General features: G+C 45.1%; 1 pseudogene; it reads right to left on the reverse strand.

The window, feature by feature from the left end:
* Positions 1 to 6653, reverse strand: part of LOC141175777 (fatty acyl-CoA hydrolase precursor, medium chain-like) — a 120334-nt pseudogene extending 113681 nt beyond the window's left edge.
* Positions 6654 to 19547: the final 12894 nt, after the last annotated feature.

Genomic DNA, 19547 nt, shown 5'->3' on the forward strand with positions numbered 1-19547 from the left:
GTACAAGAATATAACTACTATAATACTGCCTCCTATGTACAAGAATATAACTACTATAATACTGCCCCTATGTACAAGAATATAACTATTATAATATTGCCTCTATGTACAAGAATATAACTACTATAATACTGCCCCTATGTACAAGAATATAACTACTATAATACTGCCCCCTATGTGCAAGAATATAACTACTATAATACTGCTCCTATGTACAAGAATATAACTACTATAATACTGCCCCTATGTACAAGAATATAACTACTATAATACTGCCCCTATGTACAAGAATAGAACTATTATAATACTTGTCATAGAAAAATTGAAAATCTTTTCTTCTCCCCTGTCAAAGATGTTAAAAGAATATTGACCATTTCTCCCAAGCCCCTCTTCACCCCTCTCTTATTCCCCATTTGTCATAGGAGAGCTGACAGTCCAGAATCTGTCTCTCTGCAAATTATCACGTACAATAGAAGTGACTTGTAAAGCTACAATCTAATTAAAATGCGAGGGTCTTTCCCCCTGGCAAAGGCAGGGGACAATTAGATGCAGGCTTGCAATAATTTTCAGTGAGATGAGGAAAATGTACTCCCGAGCTTCAAAAAGAAATCTATAGTCAGGCCAGCACTGATACGGAATATGGAAAATTGTAAGTTCCATAATTTCGATAATAACGGGACCTATATTTTTAGTGGCAGGGTCAGCGAAGGAGCAATATGCTTTTTTTCCATAACAATAATTCCCTCCAGGGGGCTGTGGCGCAAAAGTAACAAAATAGCACGTCAAAACTATGCGGTGTGTGGTCTCTTGGAAGGTAAAATCATAATAGAAAATATATTATCACTTTTGGGCTTTTGGGATCAACGAGTTATGTTATCGCAGAACTTAGCATTTTTAATAAAAATGTGCAGGCTGGAGACCAGCCCCGTGATGCCAGCACAGGGGGTGTGGAAAGGTCTCTCTCTTCAGCATAAAATAGTCTCCTGAGGTTAGAGTAGCTTTCTTTGCCAGGGAGGTATAGATACTATAAGCAATGGATCGCGTTCGATAACGCTCAAATCAAACTGGGGAGCCCCTCCTCCACCTCTGCTGAGCCATCCCTGAGAACTGTATAGAGTAAGTTTCTTCCTTAATCCTTATTATTTTGTGTAACTGCTTATGTATTGTAATGGTCTCCTTTGTAAAATCCTTGTATACATTTTTCTAAACACTGCCTCCCCTTTTGGATTAAATATAAAATTTAATAGTTCTGTTTCTTTTGTCATGTAATCGTTCCCTCCCTCGAAGCCATATATGCTACTAGAACGCAGGCGTCCGCCCAGGCCTGTATTATATTTCTAATCTGGACGGTGGTGGCAGTGAATAATAATAATAATTGGCTTATTGTGAAGCTGACAGTGACCATACGGAGGGCATAAACACATATTCCATGCGTTGGAATCCCAAGGTGTGATGCCATATGCTCACTGGTCGCTTGTCGATACCTCTGTGGAGAGTAGTGGGGACCGTGTGCTCGCGGATCCTTGACGGAATCCTGACAGAGTGACGGTCCAGTGAGATATCGCATGATCTCCCCGGTGTCTTCTCTGTGGAATCCCTGACAATACTGCTCCTATGTACAAGAATATAACTACAATAATACTGCTCCTATGTACAAGAATATAACTACTATAATACTGCCCCCTATGTAAAAGGATATAACTACTATAATACTGCCCCTATGTACAAGAATACAACTACTATAATACTGCCCCTATGTACAAGAATATAACTACTATAATACTGCCCCTATGTACAAGAATATAACTACTATAATACTGCCCCTATGTACAAGAATATAACTATTATAATACTGCCTCTATGTAAAAGAATATAACTACTATAATATTGCCCCTATGTACAAGAATATAACTACTATAATACTGCCCCCTATGTACAAGAATATAACTACTATAATACTGCCCCTATGTACAAAAATATAATTACTATAATACTGCCCCTATGTACAAGAATATAACTACTATAATACTGCCCCCTATGTACAAGAATATTACTACTATAATACTGCCCCTATGTACAAGAATATAACTGCTATAACACTGCCCCCTATGTACAAGAATATAACTACTATAATACTGCCCCCTATGTACAAGAATATTACTACTATAATACTGCCTCCTATGTACAAGAATATAACTACTATAATACTGCCTCCTATGTACAAGAATATAACTACTATAATACTGCCCCTATGTACAAGAATATAACTATTATAATACTGCCTCTATGTACAAGAATATAACTACTATAATACTGCCCCTATGTACAAGAATATAACTACTATAATACTGCCCCTATGTACAAGAATATAACTACTATAATACTGCCCCCTATGTACAAGAATATAACTATTATAATACTACTCCTATGTACAAGAATATAACTACTATAATACTGCCTCTATGTACAAGAATATAACTACTATAATACTGCACCTATGTACAAGAATATAACTACTATAATACTGCCCCCTATGTACAAGAATATAACTATTATAATACTGCCTCTATGTACAAGAATATAACTACTATAATACTGCCCCTATGTACAAGAATATAACTACTATAATACTGCCTCCTATGTACAAGAATATAACTACTATAATACTGCCCCTATGTACAAGAATATAATTATTATAATATTGCCTCTATGTACAAGAATATAACTACTATAATACTGCCCCTATGTACAAGAATATAACTACTATAATACTGCCCCCTATGTACAAGAATATTACAACTATAATACTGCCTCCTATGTACAAGAATATAACTACTATAATACTGCCTCCTATGTACAAGAATATAACTACTATAATACTGCCCCTATGTACAAGAATATAACTATTATAATACTGCCTCTATGTACAAGAATATAACTACTATAATACTGCCCCTATGTACAAGAATATAACTACTATAATACTGCCCCTATGTACAAGAATATATCTACTATAATCCTGCCCCTATGTACAAGAATATAATTATTATAATACTACTCCTATGTACAAGAATATAACTACTATAATACTGCCCCCTATGTACAAGAATATAACTACTATAATACTGCCCCTATGTACAAGAATATAATTACTATAATACTGCCCCTATGTACAAGAATATAACTACTATAATACTGCCCCCTATGTACAAGAATATTACTACTATAATACTGCCCCTATGTACAAGAATATAACTGCTATAACACTGCCCCCTATGTACAAGAATATAACTACTATAATACTGCCCCCTATGTACAAGAATATTACTACTATAATACTGCCTCCTATGTACAAGAATATAACTACTATAATACTGCCTCCTATGTACAAGAATATAACTACTATAATACTGCCCCTATGTGCAAGAATATAACTATTATAATACTGCCTCTATGTACAAGAATATAACTACTATAATACTGCCCCTATGTACAAGAATATAACTACTATAATACTGCCCCTATGTACAAGAATATAACTACTATAATACTGCCCCCTATGTACAAGAATATGACTATTATAATACTACTCCTATGTACAAGAATATAACTACTATAATACTGCCTCTATGTACAAGAATATAACTACTATAATACTGCACCTATGTACAAGAATATAACTACTATAATACTGCCCCCTATGTACAAGAATATAACTATTATAATACTGCCTCTATGTACAAGAATATAACTACTATAATACTGCCCCTATGTACAAGAATATAACTACTATAATACTGCCTCCTATGTACAAGAATATAACTACTATAATACTGCCCCTATGTACAAGAATATAATTATTATAATATTGCCTCTATGTACAAGAATATAACTACTATAATACTGCCCCTATGTACAAGAATATAACTACTATAATACTGCCCCCTATGTACAAGAATATTACAACTATAATACTGCCTCCTATGTACAAGAATATAACTACTATAATACTGCCTCCTATGTACAAGAATATAACTACTATAATACTGCCCCTATGTACAAGAATATAACTATTATAATACTGCCTCTATGTACAAGAATATAACTACTATAATACTGCCCCTATGTACAAGAATATAACTACTATAATACTGCCCCTATGTACAAGAATATATCTACTATAATCCTGCCCCCTATGTACAAGAATATAATTATTATAATACTACTCCTATGTACAAGAATATAACTACTATAATACTGCCCCCTATGTACAAGAATATAACTACTATAATACTGCCCCTATGTACAAGAATATAATTACTATAATACTGCCCCTATGTACAAGAATATAACTACTATAATACTGCCCCCTATGTACAAGAATATTACTACTATAATACTGCCCCTATGTACAAGAATATAACTGCTATAACACTGCCCCCTATGTACAAGAATATAACTACTATAATACTGCCCCCTATGTACAAGAATATTACTACTATAATACTGCCTCCTATGTACAAGAATATAACTACTATAATACTGCCTCCTATGTACAAGAATATAACTACTATAATACTGCCCCTATGTACAAGAATATAACTATTATAATACTGCCTCTATGTACAAGAATATAACTACTATAATACTGCCCCTATGTACAAGAATATAACTACTATAATACTGCCCCTATGTACAAGAATATAACTACTATAATACTGCCCCCTATGTACAAGAATGTAACTATTATAATAGTACTCCTATGTACAAGAATATAACTACTATAATACTGCCTCTATGTACAAGAATATAACTACTATAATACTGCCCCTATGTACAAGAATATAACTACTAAAATACTGCCCCCTATGTACAAGAATATAACTATTATAATACTGCCTCTATGTACAAGAATATAACTACTATAATACTGCCCCTATGTACAAGAATATAACTACTATAATACTGCCTCCTATGTACAAGAATATAACTACTATAATACTGCCCCTATGTACAAGAATATAACTATTATAATATTGCCTCTATGTACAAGAATATAACTACTATAATACTGCCCCTATGTACAAGAATATAACTACTATAATACTGCCCCCTATGTACAAGAATATTACTACTATAATACTGCCTCCTATGTACAAGAATATAACTACTATAATACTGCCTCCTATGTACAAGAATATAACTACTATAATACTGCCCCTATGTACAAGAATATAACTATTATAATACTGCCTCTATGTACAAGAATATAACTACTATAATACTGCCCCTATGTACAAGAATATAACTGCTATAATACTGCCCCCTATGTACAAGAATATAACTACTATAATACTGCCCCCTATGTACAAGAATATAACTGCTATAATACTGCTCCCTATGTACAAGAATATAACTACTATAATACTGCACCTATGTACAAGAATATAACTACTATAATACTGCCCCTATGTACAAGAATATAACTACTATAATACTGCTCCCTATGTACAAGAATATAACTACTATAATACTGCCCCTATGTACAAGAATATAACTACTATAATACTGCTCCCTATGTACAAGAATATAACTACTATAATACTGCCCCTATGTACAAGAATATAACTACTATAATACTGCCCCTATGTACAAGAATATAACTACTATAATACTGCTCCCTATGTACAAGAATATAACTACTATAATACTGCTCCTATGTACAAGAATATAACTACTATAATACTGCCCCCTATGTACAAGAATATAACTACAATAATACTGCCGCCTATGTACAAGAATATAACTACTATAATACTTCTCTTACGAGTGGCTGAAAAAACAAAGCTGTAAACAATAAATAGATGTATAGAATGTAGATAAGTCTATATTACTGCCAGAAGGACCTGAAAACAGGACGGACCATCATACACATAACACTGGGAAATCTCTGCAATGCAGAAGAGAGTGATGGCCACTAAAGTCCATTTGAAAATTATACAAATTTTATTAACACATAAATAAAAAATTTCATAAATGTATACAAGCAGTACACAGCAAGGGGACAAAATGCTGAAGACAATAATATAACTTTAAAAACATCAGAAACCGCGGAGGTATGCAGCTAGCAATGTATATGAAATTGTTTATGAGAGAGACAAGGAGAGGATTACTACTATCAATATTCATTTCTTATATATTTGTTAATGTGTAAATACAATATTCCCGTGCCTATGATAATATTGACTCATTATAAAATCATATCATCCAGGAATTAATGTCAATAAGACTAATACTAGATAAACAATATTCTAAAAATGCACCTGGCACATAGAAAATATATAAATACAATAGTTGAATTTGTGTGTGTATACGCACTGATATCTGCGCTCTCTATACCCCCCCTTCATTCCTATGTTCTCGCTGCTGCTCCCCGGTTCTCACCTGTTCCGATTGCTGTTAGAGTCAATGGGATCAGAAGCAGAAGAGGCGGCAGAGTCTCCATGTCCCGTCTGCTGCAGTCACAAGTGGACGCGGCTTCTCTCGCAGAGTCTTTCGTTGCAGTGACCTCAGATTAGAACTTTCTGGTTACTATTTAACAAATCACGATATAATTGTCGTTCTGCCAGTGTTGGCATTATTAGTCAAGAAATACCCATGTCTACAATCCAACCCGTTGGCACCTGCCCATATATACTGTAGGTCTAAAGTACCAGCTCTTTAACCCCTGAGCAGATAAACAACATTTGTTTTGTGAGTAAAGGTAACTATGGGCAAAGTTTTGTAATTCTGCATTATAACATTTGCTCATGATTTTTCTAGTATAACTTATTAAAGGGCAAATGCAGCCACTACTGATAATATCACCATTAATGTAGAAATCATTCCCAGGTTACATTAAAGTAACATTGTAGAAATAGATTTACCTCCTTTTTTGTATCGTCCCTTATCTCATCCCAGGGAGAAGCACGGATTTTTATCTTATCTACTGGCTAAAACGGTACAAAAATATACATTTTCACTGCACAGGAACATTGTAATTCTAAACATAGCCAGTGTAATTGCAGCACGGACTGCTTCTGTACAATTCAGTTCCACTACTGGGTGCGGCACAGTCACAGATCTATTGGTCCAATAGATAGAGATGGAAAAGGTCCCACTCCAATGAGCACTTCATTGCATTCAAACAATCCCTCACTACTTTCAAGTCCACACACACTGCAGGAAAACAAACATACTTCTTATTTCTCATGTCCTCCCTGTCTCACAACCCTAAACAGCTATTCAACGGTTTCAATTCTCTCCTCCGTCCCCCAGCGCCTCCTCCCTCTCCTCTCATCTCAGCCGAAGACTTTACCTCATTCTTCAAGCAGAAGATTGACAACATAAGGCAAAGCTTTTTCCTCAGGTCCCCACAGCCCCGCCTCATATCTACTCAACCCTCCTCCAAAACCAGATTCTCCCCCATTTCGGAAGATCAACTTTCCTCTTTACTCTCCAAATCACACCTTACCACCTGTGAACTTACTTGACTCAATTTTGTCGCACCTCATGCCAACCCTTACCACAGTCTTCATCCCAACCCTAACCCACCTCTTCAACCTTGTCACTAACAACTGGTGTCTTACTCTCATGCTTCAAACACACCTCGATCACACCCATCCTTCAAAAGCCCTCCCTTGGCCCATTCTCTCTGTCTAGCCAATGCCCCATATCACTTCTCCCCTATGCCTCAAAACTACTGGAATAACACATCCATCTTGAACTGTCGTCCCACCTCACCTCCTGCTCCCTCTTTGATGACTTACAATCTGGCTTCCGACCGCACCATTCCACTGAAACTGCACTGACTAAAGTCACCACTGACCTACTATCCGCCAAATCCAAGTGACACTACTCTATCCTCCTCCTCCTGGACCTGTCATCTGCCTTCAACACAGTGGACCATTCCCTCTTACTACAGACTCTTTCATCTCTCGGCAGCACAGATTTGGCCCTTGCTTGGATCTCCTCATACCTAACAGACCGGACATTCAGCGTCTCCCACTCACAGTCATCTGGCCACCTATCTGTTTGTGTCCCCCAAGGTTCACTTCTAGGACCCCTGCTCTTCTCTGTCCACACCTTCGGCCTGGAACAGCTCATAGAGTCTCACGGCTTTCAGTATCACCTTTTTGCTAATGACACACAGATCTACCTCTCTGGACTTCATATCACATCCTTACTCCTTACTAACCAGAATCCCACAATGTCTGTCCACTATCTCATCTTTCTTCTCTGCTAGATTTATAAAACTTAACATGGATAAAACTGAATTCATCATCTTTCTATCATCTCACTCAACCCCATGTTGTAGATTGACTCACTCAGCTGCTTTCAGAGGTAGACACAGGAACGTTTTCGCCTGCTGGTTTATTTCAACACAGCATAAACCACTGCAGGTCCAACCAAAATAATCATGGCCTTTCTGGCATAACAGCAAAACAAAAGATAACTTAGAGCTCAGTCCATATGCTTGCGGGATTCGCTCCCACTGAAATTCCAGCCAGGAGACTTCCTTGTCTCCCAAACACACAACAGAGAAAAAAAACTCAGTGGTCAGACATTTAACTTGACTAACCATACCCCTGAGCTGGAGATTTCGTGAGTGGCTGTCCAGCTCATCACTTCCAACCACTCACAAAAAAACAACACTGTCATGGCTAATTAACCCCTGAGCACATAATATGCTGGAAAAAAACTTCTGAATTTAATATCACAGAAGATAGCAATCTTCCTGATATATATCTCCTCTCACATACATTTCCAGTGACCCTGTCACACACCCCCATCTGACCTAGCCATCAAAGTCAATGGCTGTCCACTCTCCGCAGTTCCGCAAGCTCGCTCCTGTAGCGGTGTCCAAAGAACACCGCAAGGCAGGATTCAAGTATGGCACAGCAGACAAGAAGGCGGAAACAAAACTCCGGCTTTATTATGTACAAAGGGGATATGTGCCAGGAAATGAGAATAACAGTATTTACAATGACAATATTAATAACATGAACATAGGAAGAAATAGCTGAAGCGAGTCACAAACTTTGCTTCAGCTATGGCAATGAAAGCTCAATACAACAGTACACATCAAGTTTCACAAACTACTCTAAGCTAATTATCTGGCTGGCTTTCCGCTATTTGAGCCACGCTGCTACAGTATCCTAACTAACGGAAAACTACACTTAACCCTAACACAGTTCAACACCGGTGAGTCACTCACAATTGCACAGATCAGATGCAGATGGCGGCAGCCGCTTGTTCCCGGTGTAACTGTCCCAAATCAATGCACTTGAGTCCTTTCTCTTGTATATTGGATCTCTTTCCTCTTCACTTTCACTATTGAGGAATGGCTGACACTCTGTGTTGACTGTTGCATCAGATCACAAGTCTTCAGGGAAACTTTTCTTCAACAAGGGATGAATTTCTCTACTCTTTGACACAATCCTGGCAACAAATCTTGCTAATGTCCATACTCTTATCTCTCATAGATTAGCAGTTTCTTTTTATAACCTCTCCTTACCAGAGAAACCGCAGCAGTCTCTCTGTTCCCTCAGACACACAGGAGGTCTCTCTGCTTCCTGGTTCTTCATCTCTCCCAGCACACACCAAGCAACCTGAGGGGGGAGGTGACTAGTCCAAAAGCAGAAAACCCAAAGGGGAGCATGGTTTCTTTAAAGGGAATCTGTTACCCCCCTGGGAGCTATCAGACCTCTAATATGGCCATACAGGTTATAGAAATGTGAATCTGTACTAACCTGTATGTCCCATATTAGAGGTCTACTTGCTTTGTAATAGCTTTTTATTAAATTAGTTCTGCCAAGCTTCGCGTTTGGGGGACATGAAGAAATCCCTGCCTATTAGCTTCATTTCCATATTCAACCCCCTCCCCTGCACGTCACAGGGCCCAGTGACATGCAGTTCCTGGCCAGATCCCGCACCTGCATAATTTACCCTGTACGGACTGCGCTCTTCTTCCTGCCGTCTGTTTAGCCTTGTTGAGCAGGAAACTTGTGCGCAGGTGTCGGGAAGGCAGAGTGACTCACCGGCGCCTGCACACAAGTTTCTTATTTCTCCCGTGCATCCCCCTACTCTGGAACTCTCTACCCCAACACATCGGACTCTCATCTACCGTGAAAACCTTCAAAAGGAGCATGAAGACCCACCTCTTCCGACAAGTGTACAACCTGCAGTAACCCTCGCTCCACCATACCGCTGCACAACCAGCTCTACCCTCACCTACTGTATCCTCACCCATCCCTTGTAGACTGTGAGCCCTCGCGGGCAGGGTCCTCGCTCCTCCTGTACCAGTCACTGACTCGTTTTTGTTCAAGATTACTGTAATTGTTTTTTGCTATGTATAACCCGTTTCACATGTAAAGCGCCATGGAATAAATGGCGCCGTAATAATAAAATAAAAATTCTACATTCTAGCAGTACTAAGCAATGTAGCTGTGATTCCGGATCTGGAGTGGAAAAATACTGACCAGAAAGCAGCAACATAAAAGATATTATATCGCAATATAGAGCAATGTAGCTGTGAATTCAGCCCTGATGGTGTGATAGTCACTTTCTGGAAAGCAGCAGCTTTAAAAGATATTCTAAATTCTATCAGTATTATCACACTCCCAGGGCTGAATTCACAGCTACATTGCTCAGTAATCTGCATCATGTTTTCTCGCCTCAGAGCTGGATTCACAGATACACTGCTCAGTACTGCTGCTTAGTGGTCTCCTCACTGCAACAGCTTCTACATGCCGGCTATGCAGAGAAAACAGAGCAGGAGACATTCATGTCTATGTCTGGCATGTGTGGAGACATAACAGCAGTTAGTCTCTATCCATGAGCTCTGAGACAACTGAAAATTAGAGAGAGCCTGCAGAGAGGAAAACTGGAGCAAAAATTCAGAATATAACTCAAATGAAATGACAGGTATGCTTTAACAACTAAAGGCTGCTACATGTTACGCACATGTTACACACACAACCATAGACAGTAATGTTATATTAGGAAACTGGTATTTCGGTGATTCTCTAATATTTTCTTTGAAGCAGACTGAGATTTTTGCTAAAGATTGTAGTTGTTATATTTTCACCATCTATTGTTTATTATCATTGTACATGAATGTTACCAACTATAATAAAACCAAAATAGCTTCACGACCGAGAATAATGCTCTACTGCTGAGTGATGTACTGTTGTCAAATATTATTAAGGATAGTCAATGGCTAAAAACAGAATATACAGAAATAAAATACAGAATAAAACCATATACTAAGAATTACCCCCATTGTACAGGACAGGAAAGGGGGGGCCGTGCAGTTTATATATACAGGACAGGAGGAGTGGTACTGTGCAGTGTATATATACAGGACAGGAGAAGTGGTACTGTGCAGTGTATACACACAGGACAGGAGGAGTGGTGCTGAGAGTAGCACCTGCCTCCTGAGCTCAAGCACTTCCAGGAGGAGGGTCGTCGTCTGCCTCTCTTCTCCCCTGGGAGAGGCAGGCCTACTGGGAGGCCAGCATGGCTTCCCAGCCTCCTATCCCCCGGTCTATGCCGGCGGGGGAGAAGGAGCCTCAACAACCGGCCCAGGAGGGAGTGAGGAGATCGGAAAGGGTGAGGAAGAGTACATCCACCTGCTCCAACCCCGAGACTGTTCACCGCCCGCCCAGAGAGGGAGACCGGGGCACCCCAGGCTCCAGGAACAAGAGCCCAGCAAGATCCTGGGGGGAGATGAGCTCCAGCGAGTCCACAAGTTCCTTCTCCTCCCGAGTGGTCGCCAAGTTGCGAGAGTACGAGGACGCCGGCAAAGCACTAACCCAGCTGAAAGAGGAGCTGAGGGAGGCCCGGGTCCTGAGGAGGATGAAGAGGTGACTGGAGTTTCAGTTGCTGGAGCCAGTAAGGGGCAGAGCCGGAGCCCAAGTGGTCTCCCTGCAGGGCAGAGGAATCCGACAGCAGAGGCTGGAGTGTCGGGGGAGGAGGAGGAAGGAGGATTGCTGAGGGAGATCTGACTGCTGGAGTCTCCAGTGGACCTGACGCGGTTTTCCTTCGGTGAGGACAAACCAGTGGAGGAGACCAAGAGGAGGAAGAGGAAGACCGGAGGAGCCGCACAGGAGGTGGTGAGTTACAAGTATGTACCAATGTCTGATGTTGCGCCTGCCACCTTCTGTTTAAACCCCACCAAACCTAAAGGCACGGGCTCTGCAGTGGGCTCGAGGCAGAGGCAAGGTGGAGAGAGGAGAAGGACGTCCGGGGATGCTGCCATCTGTGCGGGGAACAGTGCAGGGGGCGAGGCTGTGGAGGTACTCACAGCGCCGGACATAGGAAGTTCTGTGGAGTTTCCCTCCCTGCCCTCTGCGGCTAAGCCGGTTATCACCGGGGCAGGGGGGGCCAGAAGGGATGTGAAAAACACATCTGCGAGGAACACTGGGCACACTGCTGCGACAGGGGGGCAGTGTGCCCCAGCGCCCAAAAAGGACACTAAGACCCCAAAGTCTGTGGTTGCAGGGCGGGCAGCGGTGCCCAACAAACAGTCTGCCCAGCACAAGGACCAAAATCCTGCAGTAGGGGGGCGGGGCGCTCCAGGAGACGACCTGCAGAAAGCCAGTAGCAACCAAAGGGAAACGGGTGTGGTGCTGCAGGGAAAGGAGTCTCTGGAAGTGCTCCCCTCCCCCGGCCCAGCAGGTGTGAGTGCAGAGACACCAGACACAAGGGAGGAAGGAATGGAGTTGACTGTGGAAGGTGCAGAGAACAGAGGAGGTAATGGGGTGACAAGTAAAGGGAATGGAAGTAGTGGTGCAGTGAATGATGGGAGTAGTGGTGGAGCAGATGGTGGGAGTAATGGTGGAGCAGATGGTGGGAGTAGTGGGAATGGTGGAAGTAGTGGTGTAGCAAATGGTGGGGGTAGTGGTGGAATGAATGCTGGGAGTAGTGGTGCAGTGAATGATGGGAGTAGTAGTGCAGTGAATGCTGGGAGTAGTGGTGGAATGAATGGTGGGAGTAGCGGTGCAGTGAATAATGGGAGTAGTGATGCAGCAAATGGTGGGGGTAGTGGTGGAATGAATGCTGGGAGTAGTGGGAATGGTGGGAGTAGTGGTGTAGCAAATGGTGGGGGTAGTGGTGGAGTGAATGGTGGGAGTAGTGATGCAGCAAATGGTGGGAGAAGTAGTGGAGTGAATGATGGGAGTAGTGTTCTTGCGAATGGTGGGAGTAGTGGTGGAGTGAATGGTGGGAGCAGCACTGGTGTTGGTGGGGGGGAAGTAGGCGCTGGTCCCGCTGCCCCCCCAGCATTGGCGGGGGCTTCAGCCCAAAGCTATTCAGGAGCTATCAGTGCTGGGGGTAGTAGTGCGCCCTCGTCTGGTAGCCCTGGGGATGGTGAATTGCAACAGCAGCTCTGGACGCCCTGAGGAGAGGGGAGAGCTCCATCACTGTAGAGGGGAGGGAGGTTGATCTGTCTTTCTGGATAGAGAGACATGGTCTTTCAGCCTTCCGAGATAGAGGGGCAGAGACTGTCTGGTCTCTGCCGACAACGGGGCAGAGGAGTAACCGTAGGAACGTGGTCCGTCTCCAGTGGGTAAGCAAGGATGCCTGTCCTGATAGGTCGAAGGTGGTTGAGCTCCTGCTGGGGATGGGCTTTGCGGCATATGACATCTTTGCCTTGATCCATCCCTACGGGACCTCCTACTTCGATGTCAGCTTCGTGAGACCGGAGGGCCTTGAGCTTTTCTGGTCTCGCCATGAGCTGGCTCGGAGTCGCCCCGAATGGCATGGTCTCTTTCCCCTGGCAATAACCCGCCAAGATTCAGTCAGGAAAGTGACCGTTTTGACTAGTAACGAGTCGCTTTCCTGTATGGACATTACGACCTGGGTGAGTCGATACGGAGAGGTCACCAATATTCCCGAAAAGAATCTGGATGACCATGGTATCTGGTCAGGGGCCTGGACCTTCATGGTGAGATTGAAGGTTTCGGGAAACACTGTTACCCATATCCCCTCCTCAACCTTTTTGGGGAGGGATAGGATCTTGATTTTCTACCGGGGGCAGCCTAAGGTCTGTCACAGGTGCAGTAGCCCCACACACTTCAGTTCGCAGTGTACCACCCAGAAATGCGCACTGTGTGGGGACCTCGGTCATCTTGCTGCTGCCTGTCGCAGGATTAGGTGTAACTTGTGTGGTGACCTCGGTCACCCGTTCAGTCGCTGTCCGCGTTCCTTCGCCAATGCGGTCCTGAAAGCGGCGAGTGCGGGACAGGCGAAAGCCGGGACTAATCTTGCCGGTGAAGGGACCAGTAGGGGCGGGGGAGGCAGGGAACCGGTGAGGAGCAAGCTGCCGCCATCCACCATCAGGCGGCAGGAGCAGCGCCGTGGGGACAGGGGGCAGGGAGTAATGTCCCTAAACTCTGACCCAGGTACTTCACTTGCAGCTGAGGATCCTAAAGACAGCGAATTGAGCGAGGAGGTCAAGAGACTTGAAAGGGAAGAGCGAGAGGACGCCACGTCTTCCCAGGAACCCTCTTCTGGTGACAGTCTTGATGAGGGAGAGGGAGAGTGGTCACAGAAAAAGAAAAAGGGTAACAGGAAAACGACCAGAGGTAGGAGGGGGACCAGATCTCGAGCTGCCTCTTTGGAGTGCGACCCCTCTGACTCTCTGGCCTGATCCAAGCGCCATTGGAGGGTTCAGCCGCCCCCCTTCTGGTGGATCTCTCCAACCGGTTCGGGGCTCTCCAGGACCTCCCTCTGGAGGGGGGAAATGGGGACCCGGGGCCGGAGGTTGCGGACAAGGTGGTTGGGGCTCAGGAGATGGCTGGGTCTTCCTCTCGGGGGGCAAATACAAAGCCCTCTGGGGGGATGACTAACCCAGGACCACCAGACGAAGGCAAGAATGTATGTAAGGAGAGAATGGACGAGTCTGTTTGTCTTAAGCACACTAAAAACCCGTCATTATCGGAGGAAGAGGTTGGGACTGTCAGTGGTGGGAAGAAAAAGGCTATCTAATTCAATCAATCATGATGGCGGCACCCACCCCGTTGACGCTGGCAACTATTAATGTTTGCAGCATAAAGTCAGATGCGGCAAGGTACACGGCCTTTCATTTTCTTGGCCAACTTGACGCCGACATTTTGTTTTTGCAGGAGACCAGGTTGACCGATATATCAACCTTGCATAAAGCAAGGCGGGAGTGGAGGCATGGGCCCTCCTACTGGTCTCTTGCGGCCGAGCCGTATAGCGGGGTGGCGGTCCTTTTTAAGACCGCAGCGGTTGAATGCAGACGAGTGATCGAATTAGAAATGGGGAGATGCTTGATCCTAGATGTCTCCATGGGGGGACAAGAGCTTTGGCTCATTAACACCTACAGTCCCCAGTCCAAGTGGGACCGCAAATGTCTCTTCCTGAAGATCAAACCTTTTTTATTTTCGAGTCGGCAGGTGCTCTTCGGAGGGGATTTCAACAATGTCACGAGATCCTGTGATAGAGGAGGTTCCGGAGACCGGCTGGCTTATGACTGCGTTGCGTTAAACAGGATAGTGAGTGAGGCTCGCCTGGTGGATGTCCACATCTGGCACAACCCGGGCGACACGGGATTCACCTTTTTTAGAGGTAGTCAGTGCAGGTCTAGGCTAGACAGGTTTTATTTGAAGGAGGAGGCCGTCTCTTCACCGTTGTCGGTTGTGGAGGTGGAGTTCTCCGATCACTGTTTGATTATGTTTTCTCTGAACGTTACAGAGACTCCTCAGATGGGAAGAGGCTATTGGAAGCTGAATTCGTCACTCCTTGAAGAAGAAGTTGTAAGACGGTCTTTTGAGGAATTCTTTCAGAGCCAGGTACCATTGCTGGGCCTAAGTAGCACTAAATCAGAGTGGTGGGAGATGTTTAAACATCGGGTGGCGAGTTTCTTCCGGCAGCTCTCGAACCTCAGAAGCCTGAACAGGGATCGCCTGTATCAGAGCCTGAGGAGGAAACTCGAGCATCTTGTCTCGACTGGAGGTAGCCGCGAGGAGATCTCCAGAGTGAAGTCCTTGCTGAAGAGGTGTCAGTACGATTGGCACGCATCTTTGGTTTTCGAGAGGGAATACGGGAAGTACTGCTCGCCCGACCCTTACAGAAACTGTAAGATAGTGACGGGGCTGGTGGACAGTACGGGGTCCCTGAGAAGGTCCAGATCAGGGATCTTGGAGGTCGTCAATTCCTACTACTCGCACCTCTTGGGAAGGAGGGAGCTTGATCGTGACGGGATGTCGGCTTTCCTAGCTGAATCTGTTCCTGACCTCTCGCTGGGCGATTTGGCAGAAGCGATCAAAGAAGAGGAAGTGAGACTGGCGATCGATGGGCTTAGGCCCAAAAAGTCGCCAGGTCCGGATGGCTTAACATCCGAGTTCTTTAGGACCTTTAGGGACTCTTTGGTCCCCCTCTTGACTCAGGTGTTTAACGAGTGTCTCTCCTCGGGAACTCTGCCGAGATAGTTAAGAAGGTCAGCTTTGATCATTTTGTCAAAGGGTAAGGATCCGTCACGCATTGAGAACTGGCGTCCCATAGCACTTCGCAATGTGGACAGGAAGATTTTGGCTAAGATACTTTTCAACAGGCTGGTGAAGTTTGCACCCCGGCTCCTTTCGGAGGTTCAGCACTATTGCGTTCCTGGCCCTAGCACTTTAAGTGCTGTTCTAGGTCTCCGAAAGGCCGTGGAGCAAGGCAGGGCGGGCCTTTGGAAGGGGTTCTTGCTGACCCTGGATCAGGCAAAAGCCTTTGATCAGGTTAACCACGAGTACCTCTGGTCCACTCTTTTGAGGTATGGTCTGCCTGGAGGGTTTGTGGACTGGCTTAAGACCTTGTATGCAGGGGCTGAGACTTTCCCTCTGGTGAATGGGTGGATTGGACGACCTTTCGGGGTAGGATCCGGTGTCCGTCAGGGCTGTCCTCTTAGCCCTTTGCTTTACGCGTTTGCGATCGATCCCTTCCTCAGAAGGATCGATTGTGGACCTTTGGCGGGGGTGCGGATGGGCGGGGCGGCGCCGGAGGCTATCCTGAGGGTGGTGGTCTACGCGGACGATGTCACCGTCTTTGTTTCTTCGCAAGGGAAGGCAGCGGCAGTGATGTCAGAAGTGGAGCGCTACTCGGAGGCATCCGGATCCAAGGTCAACCAGGATAAGTGTGAGAGTCTCTGGCTGGGAGGTGGAGTTCCCGGGTTTGATCTTCCGGACACCCTCCCCGAACCCCAAGAACATGCCAAAGTCCTGGGCATCGAATTCGGCCACGGTGATTACCCCACGAAAAACTGGGAAGGCAGAATCAAAGGTGTCGCCCAAAGAGTGGACCAATGGAGGGGTTGGTCTTTGACCCTGAGGGAAAGGGTTGGCCTGTGCAAAGCTTTCCTGCTCCCCTTGCTAATCTACCTGGGCAGCGTCTGTGTCTTGCCAGAGCCTCTCTGGACACGGGTCTACAGTCTGTTCTTCCAGATGTTATGGGGGAACAGACTGAACCTAGTCAAGCGGGAGGTCACTTACCGCACGAGGAGACTAGGGGGATGGAATATGGTGAACCCCGTGGTGTTCCTAGTGAACACCTTCTTGAAAGTGAACGTGGCAGACCTCTGGAAAGAGAGGGCTCCTCCGTGGGTATTTTCCTGCAAGGGATGGTTTCAGCCTTTCTTCCAGGAATGGGAGACAGGGGGAAGATTGAAGGATCTTCACACACCACACGGGCATCTCCCGGCTTATGTTACCCCGGTTCTGAAAATGATCCGCCGGTGGGGTCTGGGAATGTGGGAGGTGAGGTCCCTCCCGAGGAAACTCCTCGATATGAGGGTCTCGCTTTCTCATTTTCTAAGTCCATTGGCCCTCAAAGACTGCCCAAGTCGGGATCTGGAGGTTGGGTTGAGTTTGTTAAATTCTAGCAGGATCCCCGAGAAGTACTGGGACTTGACTTGGCGCTGCTTCCATGGTAAGCTGTATGTGAGGGACAATTTGAAGTTCAGGAGCTCCGAGGACAGGAATTGCCCCCGTGAGGCTTGTGCTAACGTGCTGGAAAGCATGGAGCACTTCCTGCTTTATTGTCCCTTTAATACAGAGGTGTACAACAGGGTGGGGGCTTCCATTGGTTGGCCGCGGCTGGCTACTCTGTCCTACGCCGGGTGGGCCTATGGAGCATTTGGAGACCTTGGGAGAAGGGACCGAGACACTTTATTCATAGTCAGCGCAGTGGTCAGGTATTTCACGTGGAACGCACGAGTTTTAGTCTCGACGCAGAGTAAAATCCTCCATGTAGATGAAGTCTGTAGGAACATCCTAGGTGACCTGGTGAAGGTACGTTCTCTGGAGTATGAAAGACTGGGTGCCCGGAGGGCGGCCCGTTTCTGGAGGGGCTTTTCCTTCAGGGTGCCTTAGTCCAGTAGTACTCCCATATCCTGGTGGTGGGCTGATGTCTTTCCACCCTAGATTTTTGTTTTGTATTTCTGTCTCCTGAATAGAAGGTTTGCCGGCATCGAACTTGAGCCTTGGATGGTGAGTGTGTAGTGTAACATACCTGGCGGCGTCCTTGCATGGTGGTCCATCTCCCACTGTGCAAGAGCGCGCACTTGATCTCCAGTCCAGAATGTCTCTCTGGCTTCCCTCCATGCTGTCTGTTTGTGTCTGTTTCTGCTGCTTAAGGGCGGCGCCCGATCACTTCCTGCTTTTTGTACCTGCTGTGGGTCACACCCCTTGTGCGTCCTCAGCCTATTGCTGTCTGTCACCTGGTATATAGCTCAGCTGCTCCCATCTATCCCTGCCTGAGCATAGTGTTTCATTCAGTGTGTGCTTTCACTCTGAAGGTGCCAGGTCCCGTTCTTTGTCTCTTGTCTTGCGGTATCAGTTCCCGTGTCTGAACTGAGTCTTGTCTATGTCTCCTGCCTTGCGGTATCAGTTCCCGTGTCTGAACTGAGTCCTGTCTATGTCTCCTGCCTTGCGGTATCAGTTCCCGTGTCTGAACTGAGTCCTGTCTGTGTACTCTTGCCTGCTGCCTTTCCTGGAGGCTGTATTTCCAGTCCTGTCTGAACACGCTCCTAGCCTGTTCCTCCCGCCTTCTAGGGGCTGATTACCTAGATCTGTTCCTGTATCTTGTCTGTCCTGTCGGAACACGCTCCTTGCCTGTTCGTCCCGCCTCTCTGGGGGCCAATTACCCAGACCTGCTCCTGTATCTTGTCTGTCCTGTCTGAACACGCTCCTTGCCTGTTCGTCCCGCCTCTCTGGGGGCCGTATTCCCAGACCCGCTCCTGTGTCCCGCTCCTGTGTTGGTCTCGTCCGTACACTCAGTTCCAGTCTGTACTCTCTCCTATCTTTCATCTGTCTTTTCTCTATGTCTGTTCCTTTCCTTTTTCTGCAGAGTCTGAACTCGTACCTAACTCCTGCCTGTTGTCTCTGTACTCCCGTTTGTGAGTTTGTGCTCCACTCGCTACTTCACTGCAAGTACCCTGTGGGTGTCTGGCTCTGCCTTTCCCTTCCTGTCTGTTCCGTGTGAACAGAGCCCTGTCCCCCCTA

The sequence above is a fragment of the Phyllobates terribilis genome, unplaced genomic scaffold (genome assembly GCF_046119375.1).
Source record: "Phyllobates terribilis strain yellow unplaced genomic scaffold, ASM4611937v1 Scaffold_14__1_contigs__length_39327217, whole genome shotgun sequence".
NCBI classification, from domain to species: Eukaryota; Metazoa; Chordata; class Amphibia; order Anura; family Dendrobatidae; genus Phyllobates; species Phyllobates terribilis.